Genomic DNA, 13,184 nt, shown 5'->3' on the forward strand with positions numbered 1-13,184 from the left:
CTCTGAACAAATGTGAGGTTTTCTTTGAGAATCAGACATTTTTAATTGTATTGTGCAAACGAAAATTACGGATTTTTTTTAATTTGTGATACTTACTGGCAAAAATTGTGTAAGCGTAATTTAAATAAGTGTTTTTGAAATAAAATACATTAAAAATAAATGTAGATTCATTTTCATTTTCTAATTAAATAACAATTTCTAATAAAAAAGATATTCTCTGTATAACGAATTTTTTCGCTGGATTTATAGAATTCGTTATAGGGAAGTTCGACTGTATATATATATATATATATATATATATATATATATATATATATACTGTGTATATATATTTTTTTTTATGAGAGCCCCAAACATCTGAGGTATTAGAACCTATAGTACTTAGTATCGTACTTGGGTTAGAGGTTGACAAGATGAAAGAAGATATTTGTTGACATTGGACTTGAACTTCTGTAGACTGTACTTTTCAGGAAATACGTATGAAGGAAAGTTGTTCCAGAAAACGGCAGTCGAATGAATAAACGAGGAAGATGAAAAGTTGGTTCTGTCAGTTTGAAGTTGGACAATAAATAGATGTTGGCTGGTGGCAGCATGTGTTCGGACTGTCTTGAAAGAGAGAGCGGGAATTATAGAAACCAATTCAGAGGGACAGTGCCCATGGAAGTATCTGCAGAAAAGGCATGCAGCAGAAACAGTACATCTACGAGACAGCAAGTGGAGAGACATTGTTACAGATGAGTCTTTAATTAACCTAATTGCCCTCTTCTGAATGAAATCTAGAAGCCTGAGAGAGGTCTTGGGGCCACCACCCCAGATATGGGAACAATATTCCATGGTAGGGTGGATTAGTGATTTGTACAGAGTGAACAGCTGTTTGGAAGAAAAGTAATGCCGACAGCGAAAGAGAAAACCAAGTTTTTTAGATGCAGAGGAAGCTTGCTTTGATCCTTGAGGATGTCACAGATGCTATGGTCCTTGAGGTTGTCACAGACATTCTCTCAGATATGCCAGACAAGCTGTACTTGCTACCTGAGAGTCTAAAATGTTGATGGAACTGATATTTGGGTGACACTCAAGTGAAGTGGACCCAATTTCAGCAAAGTCCGGACGGTCTGTGAGAGCAAGATCCCCTGCTTGCATCTTCACGATGGTGGGACTGTTAGTAATCTTGGGTATAACCTCCATGCACCAGTACATGGTGGGTGACCACCAACCAGATGTGAACCAACGTAAGCAGGGGTCGAGGTGTGGCGCCCACACCACATGGAGGAACGCTGCCCCTCTGTATTACCAGGCAATACTAGGTGGTAGATGACTCATCAACCGGTGCAATACCACAACTTTTCTTATTGGAGGCTTGAAGTGGTGGAACCCATGTTTAGAGCTAAGTTCCAGTCAACTCTTCCCTATCTCTTCCATCATGCAGTATGATTGATGACTTTTGAGGTTAGGATGAACATCGTGGCGAGATCCAATATTCCTTACATTTCGAGGGTACAGCTCTAAAACGGTGTTTGCAGGCCGGATGCTAGTTAGTACACCGGACCGAACCTATTGGTAACTCTCTAGGAGGCTTCCGGATCAGCTAGTGTATAATCTTGCTACCTCTACTCTGCCAAATAGTGACTGGAGGGAGTCCGAGTAGTGTGTATGTGGGGATCATTGTCAAGGCCACATTATGTCCAGGATCTGGGTATATTCATACCATGAGTACCCCATATCCAAAAAATTTTGTTACTTCATACAGCATGTCCTACCCACTTTTTCTTACTATTGAATGTACCATGAATTGTCAAACTAATAGAGCAAGCTTATCTGTGAAAAGATCTAAACTTCCCAAGCACTTCCTAATTCATTTCACAAATATATGTGGTCTCAATTCTAATCTCAATGATGTCCATTTCCACTTGCAGTCTGCCAAACCCCATGTACTTTTTCTGACAGAATCTCAGTTATCGGTTGATTCAACTACTGCTCATCTCAGATGCCCAAATTATTCGCTGTATGATTCCTTTCGCTTCAAAGGTGGTACTTGTGCGTATGTCCATTCTGATATTCCCTGTCAGAGACTTGGCAATTTGGAATCTCCTCTCTTTGATCTTCTCTGGCTTAAAATCTCTCTACCTCATTGTGTCAAATTGATCTGTTGTCTCTACCATTCTCCCAACTCCACTAATCACTTGGAGCTCTTTGACTTCCTCTCTTTGCAACTTGACTTTCTCCAGTCCAACTTTCCTAACAGTGAGGTAATTTTCCTTGGAGATGTTAATGTTCACAACTCCAACTTGCTTCCATTTTCTAGTCACACCGACCCAGCTGGTCGAGATTCTGAGGCTTTTGCAATTACTAATGACCTTGCACAGAATGTTCATTTACCTACAAGAATACCAGACAATCCTAATCATACAGCCAATACGCTTGATCTTTTTCTCACAAACAACCCTTCTAAGTACACGGTCGAAGTGAGAGGTCCTTTAGGCACTTCAGATCACACTTGGTGATTGTCTCTTCTCCAATGGAACCTTTATCTCATGGCTATTCCCAACCTCGTGCTGTTTGGCATTACAAGAATGCAAAATGGGATGACCTGCGAGACTTCCTTTCTTCTTTTCCTTGGTCAGATTACTGGTTCAAAACTTCTGATGTCAACGTTTGCTCAGATCGTGTGAGTGAAATTATTCTTGCAGGAATGGAATCCTTTATCCCACACTCCACTTTAAAATCTCATCCTTTATCTAAAGCTTGGTTTTCCAATAAATGTGCTAAGGCTGTTCAAGAGAAGAATGTCGCATATCGTAATTGGCTTGTTTCTAATTCTTCAGTCTCATTTTCTGCCTACACCAAAGCTCACAACAATTGTAAAGTAGTTATTAATCAGTCCAAACTAGAGTTTGAACAGGCTAAGAGTAGAAAACTTGCTTCTTGCCCTAATGATAGCCGAGCTTTCTGGTCTCTTGCCAAAGCTATTGGCCGCAACTTTTGCCCATCTCTGCTCCCACCTCTGTCCAAACCAGATGGTTCTGTTGTCACTTCAGCCAAGGATAAAGCTGACCTGCTAGCATCCCATTTTTCTTCCAGCTCATGTATTAATGATCTTGGTAAAACACCTCCCACCATTCCCAACACACTCCATTCAATGCATCCTGTGGCCTTCTATTCTCCCTTGTGCCAAGGGAGATTAGAAGACAGGGTGATCCCCAAAAGAGATATATCATCTTGCCTAGAATTCGGAGTGTCACCAAAGATAAGCACAGGAGCAGAAGAATCCTTTTTGCGAGATATAAGACAAGACTGAGTTTAGAAGGATTGAAGTCAACTAAGCTGTCTTTGCCCCACTGGAGAATAAACTGGAGATTCGCATTTAAGGAATTGGTAACAGATATTCGAGAAGTTGAAACAGTTTGATCAGGGCAAGGTTTCTCGAACTGGAAAGTGGAATGCAATGTACTATCATTGGCAAAACTATGGATACGATTTCCAGTCAATGGTAGAAGGTCATTAATATACAAAAGGAAAAGAGTGGGGGAAAGAACTGAACTTTGGGGAACACTAGCATTAGTGGAGAAGTTAGTAGACAGAGCCATCTACCATCACCCTCAGTGAGCAATCAGAGAGAAAACTGGATAACCAGTTACAAAAAACAGTTGGCAAACTATAAGATGGAAGCTTGTTTAGAAGACCTTTATGCCAAACGCGATCGAAAGCCTTTGAGATGTCAAGAGCAACTTCCTGTGTTTCACCGAACTTTTCCACTAAATTTGTCCATAAATGGGTAACATAAGTCAGAATATCACCAGTGGATCGACACTGATGGAATCCATACTGGTGATCGTTGATCAGACAGAAGGTTTGTAGGTAATTTTAAGAGTTGACAGTTAATTGATTTCACCATTACTTTAGAAAGAGTAGAAGTAATTGTAATGGGACGATAATTGGATGGGAGAGATTTGTCACCCTTTTTAGGAACTGGTTAGATATAAGCAAATTTACAAGCAGAAGAAAAACACCTTTGGAATAAGAAAGTGAAAAAAGGCGGCAAAGAATTGGATTAAGTTCAGGAGCACAGGTTTTGAGAATAAGTGGAGAAATACCATCAAGACCTGGATGCTAAGAAATCTTGATGCTAAGAAAGCATCAAGATTTGTCAAAATCCTTCTGACATCCTTTTAACATTACAGTATCCAGACACTGTAATTTGCAAAACTTAAACCTTTCTTTGTAAGTGCAACCCTTTGTTCCATTCACAAATCTTGTTGCCCTTCTCTGTACTCGTTCCAGCAGCCTTACATCCTTCTTGAAATGAGGCCTCCAGACCTGTATACAGTACTCAAGGTGTGGCCTGACCATTGCCTTATACAAGGGAATAATCACCTCCTTATCCCTGCTAGAAAAATTCCTGTATATCATTGACAAGACACCATTAGCTACTCTTGAAGCCCATCTGCACTGCTCAGAAAACTTCATAACATTAGTCCACAATGAGCAGTGTCAATTGATTACAGCTCTATGTCCTCTCCCCCTCAACCATCCCTTTATCCATAGCAGCAATTTGCCTCCAATGCCACACTGCTCCAATTTGTGCAGCAATCTTCCATGTGCAACAGTATCAAAAGCCTTTCTAAGATCCAGATATATAATATCAAAGTTATTCCCTGTATCCAGTTTTTTTTGTTTCTGCATCATAGAGTCAAATCAAATTGGCCAGGCATGACCTTCCCTTAACAAAACCATGCTGTGTCGAACTATAACTGAAGTCTTGTCTAGATGATCCTGCGGTGCTTTTTTTGATGGAAGACCACAGGAGGCATTGAATGAAGCATGTCGGGAATGGTGGGAAGTGTTTTACCAAGATCATTAATATATGTGTTGGAAGAAAAATGCGATTCTATCAGGTCAGCTTTATTCTTGGCTGAAGTGACAACAGAACCATCTGGTTTTGAGAGGGGCGGGAGCAGAGATGGGCAAAAGTTGCAGCCAATAGGGGGAGCCAGACGTGTTCAAAGCTGCTAAGTGGATTTTCTTAATTATTGATTCGAAATTATCGATTTTCTAAAACTTTTGATTTAAATTTAATAGTATAGCATTATTTTGTGTTTTTCTGATGAATCTGGTGAATTTATTCTTTACTTGGCCTTGTAATTGCATAAAAGTATTGGTAAGGGTATTATATCCACGTGTTACGAGTTGCACTCCGCTAAATGAGAAGTTTTTTAGCCATATTTAGCCGCTTTATTGACCAATTGATACATTAAATTATTTTCTATAAGTAGCTTATAGACCTTAAAGCCAACACGCTTGATGTTTTTCACACAAACAACCCTTCTAAGTACACGGTCGAAGTGAGATGTCCTTTAGGCACCTCAGATCACAACTTGGTGATTGTCTCTTCTCCAGTGGAGCCTTTATCTCATGGCAATTTCCAACCTCATATTGTTTGGCATTACAAGAATGCAAAATGGGATGACCTGCTAGATTTCCTTTCCTTGATCGCATTACTGTTTCAAAACTTGTTTTCGAAACAGTAATGCGACAACTCTCCTACTCTTATTTTTGCGAAAGCAAAAATAAGAGTAGGAGTGTGTTATAGGCCTAATGACTCGAATGAGTACAATGAACAATTGTACAGAGAAATAGAGTGGGCTAGTAAATCGGAATGTCTTATAATGGGGGATTTTAACTTCCCAGATATTGACTGGAACTTGTGGGTTGGTCACTCACACACTAGTCAGACTTTTGTGGATTTATTGGATGATTGTTTTCTGCAGCAGCATGTTCGAGAGGCAACCAGAGAAAGTAACACTCTTGATCTGGTTATCAGCAGTGATCATTCGTGTATTAAGAATTTGCAGATAAAGGAACCACTAGGTGGCAGTGATCACAGTGTACTGATGTGGGATTTACTTAAAGATTTAATTACCATCATGGGGTAAAGGAAAGGGTTTTTGCTTCCGTAAAGGCGAGAACAGTGGTCTCTGACAGTTTTTAAATTCTGTACAGTGGGATCAACTGACGATGTTACCAACAGTAAATTCTAAGTGGGAAGCATTCAAGGAATTAATCGTGGATGCTACTAAACGTTTCATACCTATTAAGAAATATTGTTCAAGGTTTAGGCCTAAATGGTTGTCAAATGAACTAATGAGACTCGTAACAGAGAAGAAAAATGCATGGGATGCATATAAATTATCAAGTGTCTCAGAAGCCTATGGCAGATATAAGTTAATCTGTAATCAGGTCACAAAGGAGGTTCGGCAGGCGAAGGCAGATTACGAGAAATCCTTGGCAAAAGATGCTACGAAAAACAGCAAGGATTTCTTTACTTATATAAACTCTAAAAGGAAGGGGATGAATCTGATTGGTCCACTTGACATTGATGGTTCGACGGTTGATGATCCTGCTCAGATAGCAAACTGAATGAGTATTTTGCATCTACATTCACACGTGAGGAATTATTAAGGTTTGAAAATGGCAGAAGGTTATCAAATTGTAACAGGATACTTAATGATTTTGTAATAACTGAGAGCAAAGTGGAAGAGAAACTGTTGAAGTTAAACGTAAGAAAAGCACCTGGGGTGGATGGGATCTATCCAGTTATATTAAAGGAGGTGGCAAAGCAACGAAGCAAACCCTTAGCCATAATTATGAGAGCATCCTTGGACTCAGGGGAGTTTCCCACGGACTGGAGATGTGCAAATGTATCCCCAATTCACAAAGGGGGATCGAAGGGTGACACGCGTAATTACAGACCAGTTAGTTTAACTTCTGTTCCGGGTAAAATAATGGAGTCGCTGGTTAAAGATGCATTGCAGGATCATCTAGACAAGACTGCAGCAATAATTCAGACACAGCATGGGTTTGTTAAGGGAAAGTCTTGTCTGACAAATTTGGTAGGATATTATGATGTGGTTACAAAGGAACTGGATGCAAAAATAATTTTGATATCATATATTTGGATTTCAGGAAAGCTTTTGACACTGTTGCGCATTGAAGACTATTGTACAAATTGGAGCAGAATGGTATTAAGGGTAAGTTGCTACAATGGATAAAAGGATGGTTAAGTGCGAGAAGACAGAGGGTGGTAATCAATGGGTGCTGCTCTTCTTGGACTAATGTTATTAGTGGAGTCCCACAGGGTTCGGTGTTGGGTCCACTGTTGTTTTGTATATTTATCAATGATATTGATGAAGGTATATCAGGCTTAGTGTCGAAGTTTGCAGATGATACAAAGGTTGGCAGGGTTGTTAATGACAGTAATGGCAGTGTGCTACTGCAACAGGATCTAGATAATTTGGGCAGATGGGCTAAGAAGTGGCAACTGAAGTTTAACCTTGACAAATGCAAAGTACTGCATATGGATAGAAGTAACCGCAGAGAAACGTACCAACTGTGTGGTACTACACTTAAGGTGGTAGAAAATGAAGAAGACCTGGGCGTAATTGTGCAGGCAGATATGAAGTTTCCTGAGCAATGCAGACAGGCTGCCAGGGCAGGTGATGGGGTTTTGTTAATGATATATAGGAATTTTGCTAGTAGGAAAAAGGAGGTGATTATCCCTCTGTATAAGGCAATGGTCAGGCCACGCCTTGAGTACTGCGTACAGGTCTGGAGGCCTCATTTTAGGAAGGATGTAGATTTACATGAGCGTGTACAGAGAAGGGCAACAAGATTGGTGAGGGGAATGAAGGGATTCTCTTACCAAGAGAGGCTTAAGTTCTGCAAATTGCAGTGGCTGGATACTAGGCACCTGCGCGGTCATCTGATTGAGGTGTATAAGGCCTTGAATGGGTTCAGCATGCTGAATTCTGATGGGATCCTTCCACTTGTTCAGATTACGAACCTAAGGGGGCATAAATTCAAATTAAGAAAGGACAGATGTAGAATAGATATGCGGAAATTTGCCTTTAGCCAGCGGGTGGTTAATTGCTGGAACAAACTTCCATCTGTCGTTGTGGAAGTTGATAGGTTGAATAAATTTAAGGAGGAACTGGACAGGCATTTGGAGGGAATGGTGTGATTTTTTTTTTTTTTTTTTTTGGCTGATGCTGCATAAGCTCATACATTTGCTTTCTTGCGTCACATGCCACTACTACTACTATTTCTGATGTCAACGTTTGCTCAGATCATGTTAGTGAAATTATTCTTGCAGGAATGGAATCCGTTATCCCACATTCCACTTTAAAATCTCGTCCTTCTTCTAAACTTTGGTTTTCCAATAAATGTGCTAAGGCTGTTCAAGAGAAGAATGTTGCATATCGTAATTGGCTTGTTTCTAATTCTTCAGTCTCATTTTCTGCCTACACCAAAGCTCACAACAATTGTAAAGCAGTTATTAATCAGTCCGAACTAGAGGTTGAACAGGCTAAGAGTAGAAAAGTTGCTCTTTGCCGTAATGGTAGCCGAGCGTTATGGTCTCTTGCCAAAGTTATTAGCATTAGCATTAGTAGAGGCATTTGATGCAAGAAAGCAAGCTTATGCAGCATCAGCCAAAAAAAAAAAAAAAAAAAAAAAGAGTAACATAAATAAATAAAAATAACCACTTCCACTTCACCCCTCTGTCCGTTCGAAATACCTGTCCAGCTGAGCCTTAAACTTATTCAGGCTATCAACTTCCACGACAAGGGATGGAAGTCTGTTCCACCCACCAACCACCCGCTGGCTAAAGGCAAATTTCCGCCCATCTATCCTACATCTGTCTTTCCTCAATTTGAATTTATGCCCTCTCAGGTGATTTTTCTGAGCTAGAGGAAGAATCCCATCAGCATTGAGCATGCTCAATTATTGGCCGCAAATTTTGCCCATCTCTGTCCAAACCAGATGGTGCTGTTGTCACTTAAGCCAAGGATAAAGCTTACCTGCTAGCATTCCATTTTCCTTCCAACTCATGTATTTGGAAGAAAAATGGAATGCTAGCAGGTGATCTTGGAAAAACACCTCCCACCATTCCCAGCACCCTCCATTCAATGCCTCCTGTGGTCTTCCGTCAAAAGGATGTCAGAAGGATTTTCACGAATCTTGATGCTAAGAAAGCTCCAGATACCGATGGTATTTCTCCACTTGTTTTCAAAACCTGTGCTCCCGAACTTACTCCTGTTCTTTGCCGCGTTTTTTCACTATCTTATTCCAAAAGTGTTTTCCTTCTGCTCAGAAATTTGCTCATATCCAGCCATTTCCTAAAAAGGGTGACAAATACCTCCCATCCAATTATCGTCCTATTGAAATTATTCTACTCTTTCTAAAGTAATGGAGAAATCATTTAACTGCCAACTCTTAAACTATCTAGAAACCTTCCATCTGATCAACGATTGCCAGTATCGATTCAGTCCACTGGTGATATTCTGGCTTATGTTTCCCATTTATGGCCAAATTGAATGGAAGAGCTCAGTGAAACACAAGCAGTTGCTCTTGACATCTGAAAGGCTTTCGATCGTGTTTCCATCTTATGGTTTGCCAACTGTTTTTTGTAATTGGTTATCCGGTTTTCTCTCTGGTCGCTCACTGAGGGTGTGATGGTAGATGGCTCTCTGCCTTAGCATTAGCATTAGTAGAGGCATATGATGGAAGAAAGCAAAATTATGCAGCATCAGCCGAAAAAAAAAAAAAAAAAAAACACTCCCATTTCATCCCTCCGTTCGTTCCAAATACCTGTCCAGCTCAGCCTTAAATTTATTTAGGCTGCCAACTATCCACAACAAAGGTTGGAAGTTTGTTCCACTAACCAACTACCCGCTGGATAAAGGCAAACTTCTGCACATCTATCCTACAACTGTTTTCCTCAATTTGAATTTATGCCCTCTCAGGTGATTATTCTGAGCAAGAGGAATAATCCCTTCAGCATTGAGCATGCTCAAACCATTCAACGCTTTATACCCCTCAATCAGGTCAAGAGTATTACTCCCTCTAGTTGCGTCCCGAACATGCTGATGTAGAAAACAATCATCGAATAAATCCACAAAAGCCTTGCTGGTATGTGAGTGACCAACCCACAACATTCCAGTCAATATCTGGGAAATTAAAATCCCCCATTATAGGACTCAGTAATTTACTGGCCCACTCTGTTTCCCAGCACAGTTTCTTATTATACTAATCAGAGTCATTAGGCCTATAACACACTGCTACACTCAATTTTTATCTCCCAATAATGCTTAAGTCACAACAAACTGACTCGACAATGCACTGTCCAGTGATGTCGACTGGCTTCACTTCCTTGGATTTTATGTGTTTCTAACTAATACCATAACCCCTCCTCCCTTCCTATCCTGTCTGTTCTTTCTGTAAACATTGTACTCCCCAAATTACAGTTCTGCATTCTTTATATCTGTGTGGCACCATGTCTCTGCTATCCCAACAATATGTGCATTTGATGTTTTGAGCAATACCTCAAATTAATCAAATTTATTTACCAAACTTCCTAGCATTGGTGTACATGCAACTATACATGCACCTGTTCCTATTCTTAGCTACCCTAACACAACCCATGTGTTTACTTGTACCGCAATGACTCCCAGCAGTTTCTGAAATATCCTGCACCTTGTTTTCCAGGCTGCTGTTCATTCCAATAGAAGCAGTGCAAGAATAACTTTCACCTCTGCCAGTGGCTACTGGTAATCTATTTGTCCTTGTTTTTCCTCCTCCCAAGGTAGCAGTTTTCCGACCCACCTAACACTGCCTCGATAGCATCAGCAAATATTCTTCCACCCTATCTATTTAAGTGTATCCCATCCCTGTAGAAGTTGTCTCTGCTGTTAACAAGTACAGACCAGGCTGAAAAATATTCTACCCCTTGAGCCTTGCACAATCTTTCCAGGGCCGAATTGATCGACAAGGCTCTCATCATATACTCCCTCCTATCGTGTCTGGGCAGAATTGCAGACACTTTCAAATTCAACCCTAAGTCACTGCTTTTTTTTCAACAGTGACCTGTACTTGTTACATAATTCTGCCGGTCTCCTACTCTTAATATCATTAGTGCCAACATGTACAAAATTATCTCCTTTTGTGCGCTTAAAAGATGATATCCACTCTAAAACGTCATCAATCTTTGCCCCTGGCAGACATACCCTGGTCCTGTTCCATCTGTCCTTTTTTGCACAATATGTTCTTCCGTTTCCCTGACAATAGAGTCACCAACAACTACTAGTTCCTGTGCAACCAGCACATTCTGCCTTCGGGTTGTCGCTGTGTTGCGTGATGATCAAGTGCAAGCTCTGGCGTTGATGTGGGTAGTTGAGAGCTTGATGGGCACCTCAGTTTAGATCCTTCGAGGGCATCCATCCTGTCCTTCAAGCTGTCATATAGGCCTATAATAATGCTGAATTGTCGCCTCATATCATCACACTCCTTACATCACACACACACACACACACACACACACACACACACACACACACACACACACACACACACACACACCCACCCACCCCTTGGCAATATCATGTCCTGTACCTGATTGCTCCACAAACATCAAGGAAGCAGTGCATTTTAAAAGGCTGTGATTCAGAGGGCAAACTGTCCCCCCCCCAGTCCTCCCCTGAGCCACAGCACTCCATTTAGCTTGAGCCTTTTGATTTGCTGCTCTGGTCTGAGTCATGATTTTGATTCAATTTCAATAAAATATCAATTACACTACAAAATTATAACCCTAAACTTGTATCCATATCGAGTATTATCTTCGAGTTTCTTTATATAACTTCCATATCAAGTTATGCATTAATTAATTATGTTGCATTTGTAAAATCTAAGTCTTTATATGTATTTAATTAAAAAGTACAGTTTAATTGTGAAGTTCAACAAGATTAATAAATTCTACTGATTAATTGATAATATTATATACTATACTAAACTAACGCTATATAGTTCGGGATATAATGTTGTATCGTATAACAATGGCAGCAAGTTACGAACGGTAAATCTACGGACCCTTAAGTATTAATTAACTTCCAAAATTTCGCTGTCTCAATTCAGAATAAACAAGGATCTTGACTAGGTCTATAAACTATTTATAGAAAATAATTTAATATAACAATCAGTCAATAAAGCGGCTAAATATAGCTAAAAAACAAACATGCCTTTTCCCAGAGCTCCAAAACTTGTAAAACACGTGGATTGGATACTAGCATTAGCATTAGTAGAGGCATTTGATGCAAGAAAGCAAGCTTATGCAGCATCAGCCAAAAAAAAAAAAAAAAAAAACCCCACTTCCACTTCACCCCTCTGTTCGTTCAAAATACCTGTCCAGCTGAGCCTTAAACTTATTTAGGCCATCAACCTCCACCACAAGGGATGGGAGTCTGTTCCACCAACCAACCACCCGCTGGCTAAAGGCAAATTTCCGCACGTCTATCCTACATCTGTCTTTCCTCGATTTGAATTTATGCCCTCTCAGGTGATTTTTCTGAGCTAGAGGAAGAATCCCATCAGCATTGAGCATGCTCAAACCATTCAAGGCTTTATACACCTCTATCAGATCACCTCGCTGGTGCCTAGTCTCCAGACACTAATTTGCAAAACTTAAGCCTTTCTTCGTAAGAGCACCCCTTTGTTCCATTCACTAATCTTGTTGCCCTTCTCTGTACTCGTTCCAGCAGCTCTACATCCTTCTTGAAATGAGGCCTCCAGACCTGTATACAGTACTCAAGGTGTGGCCTGACCATTGCCTTATACAATGGAATAATCACCTCCTTATCCCTGATAGAAAAATTCCTGTATATCATTGACAAGACACATGAGCTACTCCTGCAGCCCATCTGCACTGCTCAGAGAACTTCATATCTGCCTGCACAATTACCCCAGGTCCTTTTCATTCTCTACAACTGTCAGTGCAGTACCACAGAGTTGAATACGTTGCTCTGGGGTTGCTGTTTCCCATGTGTAGTACTTTACATTTGTCAATGTTAAACTTCACTTGCCACCCCTCAGCCCATCTGCTCAACCTTTCCCGATCCTGTTGCAGCAGCATAGTGTCAGTAGTGTCCTTGACAACCTTGCCAACCTTTGTATCATCTGCAAACTTGGACATTAAGCTTGATATACCATCATCAATATCATTTATAAATACAGAAAACAATAATGTACCCAACACTGAACCCTGAAGGACTCCACTAATAACATTAGTCCACGATGAGCAGTGTCCATTGATTACCACTCTCTGTCTTCTCCCCCTCAACCACCCCTTTATCCATAGCAGC

At 40.5% G+C, this 13,184-nt stretch overlaps 1 protein-coding gene across 1 annotated transcript in view; it reads left to right on the top strand.

The window, feature by feature from the left end:
* The window catches only part of LOC150077724 (MFS-type transporter SLC18B1-like), a 199,517-nt gene that overhangs the window by 86,179 nt on the left and 100,154 nt on the right, over positions 1 to 13,184 (top strand). The window lies entirely within an intron of this gene.

This window comes from Mastigoproctus giganteus, chromosome 11 (genome assembly GCF_048544385.1).
Source record: "Mastigoproctus giganteus isolate SK-2022 chromosome 11, ASM4854438v1, whole genome shotgun sequence".
Taxonomy (NCBI): Eukaryota; Metazoa; Arthropoda; class Arachnida; order Uropygi; family Thelyphonidae; genus Mastigoproctus; species Mastigoproctus giganteus.